Genomic DNA, 4,815 nt, shown 5'->3' with positions numbered 1-4,815 from the left:
TTTTATTTTTTTTTTAATCCACGTCACCTCATTAAACTCCGTAAGCATGCCATTTAAGCACTCGCTGGAGCTCCTCCGGCGAGGATCCGCTCCAAAAACTTTTCAAAGATGATGACTATTTACAATAATTTCTCATTCCCCGAATGAATTTCATCTTGCTGTATAATTGCTGCTCTGTCTCTCTAGTTTGTGTTCCTTGATTTAGATTGCAGAAAAATCATTCTATTTCTTTGGCTTTGTATGCTTAGGTAGGTAGTTATCTGAATGTCTAATTCAATGGATGAGATGTTGATTCCGCCGAATGCCAAGAGAGGAAGAAACAGTGAGAGTGAGACTGAAATTGAAGACAACAAAGACAGGCTCAGTGACTTGCCAGATGGTGTTCTCCTTCACATTTTGTCATTTCTGAAAGCCAAATATGCAGTTCAAACATGCATATTATCCACAAGATGGAAGGATCTTTGGAAACGCCTTCCAGACCTTACTTTACTCTCCTCAGATTTTTCAAGCTTAATCTTTTTCACCAAATTTGTGTCCACCATTTTGACCCGTCGTGATGGCTCAACTGCGCTGCACGGTCTAGATTTTGAGCGTGTTGGTACCATCCAGCCTCCCCTCATCAAAAGAATCGTAGACTACGCGGTTTCACGCAATGTCCAACGATTAGGAATCTATGTAGAATGTGACATGCGGCACCTGCTCCCTTGCATTTTCACATGCCATACTTTAACATCTCTTAAGCTCGTAGTTTGCCCTAAAGGTTGCAGTAGTGGTAGCACTTTATTGCCTGAATCTCTGAATTTGCCAGCACTAACCACCTTGCATCTGGGGAATTTCATCTTTTGCTCAAACGGCAACGACCACGCCGACCCATTTTCTGAGTTTAACAGATTGAATAGTTTGATCATTGATTATTGTAAGCTAAAGGATGCACGGACTCTGCATATCAAGCATGACGCTCGTCAATTTAACTCTGCGTCCTAGTGGGGACTACTCTATTGAGCTATCCACACCATGTCTTTATAGGTTCACTTGTACAGATTTTCCTGATAACTACCTCTGTGGGAGCGGTCTTTCTTCTGTTAAGGAAGTAAATCTTTATGCAGATAGGTGCTTATATTTCCGTGAGCCTCCTCAGGTTCTACTTAGCTGGCTGCGAGGTCTTGTTAATATAAGATCATTGACGGTTTCTTCAAATACTCTCCAGGTACCGTGGGATGTTTTAAGGCTTTGTTTTTACTTTCTTACTAAAGATGTTTTCTTACATTCAATTTTTTGTTAAAATTCAATTGTCTTGTATTATCTAGGCTAAAAAGCATTTTTGGCCCCTGATGTTTCAAGTTTGTGCAAGTTCTGCCCCTATCTATTTTTGTTGATGTTTCTACCCCTCATGTTTTCAAACAGTGCACCGTCTACCCCTCCGTCAGGGGTAGACGGTGCACTGTTTGAAAACATGAGGGGTAGACAATGCACTGTTTGAAAACATGAGGGGTAGAAACATCGACAAAAATAGAGTAGGGGCAGAATTTGCACAAAGTTGAAACATCAGGGGCCAAAAGTGCTTTTTAGCCTATTATCTAATTCTCCCTCACTGCTTAGGTTCTTTTATTAGTTCCTGATTTATTGAAGATTAAGCTCCCTTCATTGGCTAACTTGAAGAGATTGAAAATAAAACGGGAACTCCTTCCAGAATTGATGAAAAGGAGAATGAGAGATGCGATGTTAGAGAAAGCAGCTACTGAGACACGGAAAGAAGCTGCCAAGTTACGGAAAGAAGCTGCCATATTTTGGAAAACAAGACGGGAGCGAAAGACACCTTTACTTGATGGAATAGTGAACTTTTTGATTCAAAACTCGCCGTCAGCAGAAGTTAAAATCATAGATCGCTTATGATGAAATTGACAATCAACTTTTTGAAGAAGGTAAGATGATTGTATACTGTCTCAGCTTGAGTTCACGCTGTTTAGCTAGGATGGGGAATGGAGTTATGCAGCTGCTGTGTTAAATGAAAGAACGTTATTGGTGTTTTGTGTTAAATCCTTGTCTTGACTCTTGAGGTTTATGAAGGTTGATGAGAACAATGAAAGAACCAATTCTTAGATGTTGAAGAAAGAAGTAGAATCTGCGTGCATTTAATTTGCTCAACATGAAGTGCTAGATGGCACATAAATACCTGGTTCATGTTTGATTTTAAGAATGATCATGTGACTAGATAAAATTGAAGGTGAAGGATAGGACAATTTTTTTTTTTACTTATTTAACCATGCACTGCATTCAACAACAAAAAAATGTTCAACTTTTTCTTCCATTTCTTGACAACTCTCTTCCTCAAGTCCACTTCTCATGCTCAACCTTTATCACCCTTCATTTGTTTCCCTTTTTTTCCTAAAACTATTTGTGTTATGCATCAACCACCATCACAATAGATAGAATCACAGGTTCTACTATGACTCAGCTACTTGTGTTGTGTTGTTTTACATGTGTAACATGCATTAAATGCTCCCTGTTTGTATATAAGAGAATTGATACTCCAATCTCCATGAAAAACATTTTCATGGAAATTATTTATTTTAGTATCATATGATTGAACTGCCAAACATTTTATTTCAACATTTGTTATTGTTGAAGAAAAACAATAAATACAACAATGGATCAATTTTATTTGATTCTTTATGTTATTTTGAAGGATAGGATACGTAACTATCTGGTATTTGCTTTCCTTTAGTTGGCCTCTACAAATGAGAGTCGTACATTGTACTTTAAAACCAAAAATTGATTGCCCTTTAGGCAAGCATATACAGATGATAAATAAAACTCATTCAACATCTAATGTCATTGTTTTAATAAGAGAAATGGAAGGATCCATCCTTGCTTCCATTACTGATATGTCTCTTATTCCAAATAAATCTTGATGCTATCATATGGATGTGAGAACGGAACAGCATGCCAGTTTTTAATTTGATCCTTCCTATTATTTGGGTCGTGATCAAGTTCTGTATCTGAGCTCTTTGATGTATCTTCCTTCAGACCTTTGTTATTTACTTTCAGCATTAAAATTTCCTTTAAAGAATTGGATAGCTTAACCAAGTCCACATGGTTGATTAGTATGCAAAGTTGTCCTCCCATTTTGTTAACTTGAGCATAGGTATCAACTTCTGCCTCTAGCATTATCTGCATCACTTTCCGATCCCTTCTAAAGGTTCTCTTCACAAGCATTATCTTCACATTGCATGTTTCAAGGCTTTATTTTTGAGATGTTGCTTTCATTCCATGTTTTTGTCAAAAATCAATTTGACTTGCATTATATCGATCCTAACTCATCCTCATCCCTTATTGCTTAGGTTCTCTTCTTAACTCCTCATTTATCGAAGCTTAAGGTTCCTATATTGGATACCTTGTTGAAGTCATTAAAAGTATATCAGAAACCACTAATATATGGATTTTTTTTATGATAATTAGAGAAGTCAAGTTACAGAAAGTATCTGCCTGGTCACGGAAAGCTGCTGCTCCCAAGTTACGAGAGCGAGTAAGGAAGAATCATCTTCATCTAAGTCTGATGGAGTAGTTGAGTTTTTGCTTCAAAGGTGCTCAGGATGATATATGCATTCAACTTTTATGGATAGTTGCTTATAATTACTGTAGTTTTAATCTTCCTTGTTCATTTCTGTTTTCCTTCTTTTTAGTTGTATCCTATTATCCTTATGAGTCTTTCGGTAGAGAAAGGAATTGGACATGCTCACTTACTTGGTTGTATCTGATCTCACTTCTAGTCGACGCTCTATAGTCTATAGCAAGGATGGGGGAAATGCAGTTTCTTGTATCAAATGAAAGAAAGTTATTGGTGGTTTGTGGAAAGATCTTTATTAAATGGTTAGAATTTTGGATTATATATAATAAAATACTAAACCACCTCTTTTATCAAGGGTTAAATATATTTTCAGTCTCTTATAATACCCTCTCCTCAAAAGGAAATTGATGCTTAACACTCATTAATATTTTAACACTCGCATCTAAAATGGTCTCTTATAGCTTTTCACCCTTGACAAAATATCTTTGTTTTTTAAAAGTTCATCTGATGTCATAATACTTATTTGTCTATTATTTTTATCAAATAACAATTTTCACGTGTATTTTATCACACATAATCATTCCAAGACCACCCATATGCAATTTCATTAATCATACAAATTCTATTAACATCAGGTTTGGTTCCTATTTGTGTTCCATCGATTCTATTTCATTTCCTTTCTAGAGTGAAGAATCATAATTGTGAGTTGGAGAAGGTAGAAGAGACTAGGCAGAGCTTGTGTTCGTGAGCTGGAAAAGATTGAGAGCTTCGATCACTTTGGCTGAGGATAAGTCGATATGATATGAAGGTGTCTTCAGAGGGGATGAATAAGGCTCGGTTGTCATTATCTTCTACCCCGTTTGTTAATTTGTTATATGAATGCACAAAAGAGGAAATATTGTTCACATCCAAAAGTGCAATGAACCTAGAGAACTGATTTTGGTGGTGCCCCAACCGGAAGGTTAAAATCCTAAATTTTATTTTGATACGTTAATATGAATTTTCTATTAGATTGTATACCTATTTCCCTTCATCCTGGTTTTGTTTTTGAATTCTCAGGAAAATGAGAGGTGTTGTAATTATTTTTTATGGAATGACGAACATGTCTCTAAGCAATATGTGGATGAAGAAGATCACCATGGTGAAATGATGGCAGATCTCAAGAAGGAAAATTTTCGTAGTGATCTTCATCCTCCTTCACATCGTTGGTCTTCGCTCTCCCTTCCAGCGATTGTCTTTGTCCTCTC

At 36.6% G+C, this 4,815-nt stretch overlaps 1 pseudogene; it reads left to right on the top strand.

Annotated features, from left to right (window-relative positions):
• The first annotated feature begins 202 nt into the window (after positions 1–202).
• Positions 203–3,849, top strand: LOC130719114 (F-box protein At4g22280-like; annotated as a pseudogene).
• The last annotated feature ends 966 nt before the right edge of the window (positions 3,850–4,815 follow it).

The sequence above is a fragment of the Lotus japonicus genome, chromosome 1 (genome assembly GCF_012489685.1).
Source record: "Lotus japonicus ecotype B-129 chromosome 1, LjGifu_v1.2".
NCBI lineage: Eukaryota > Viridiplantae > Streptophyta > Magnoliopsida > Fabales > Fabaceae > Lotus > Lotus japonicus.
Note: the sequence above shows the minus strand (reverse complement) of the source record. Positions and strands in the feature narration are given on the sequence as shown.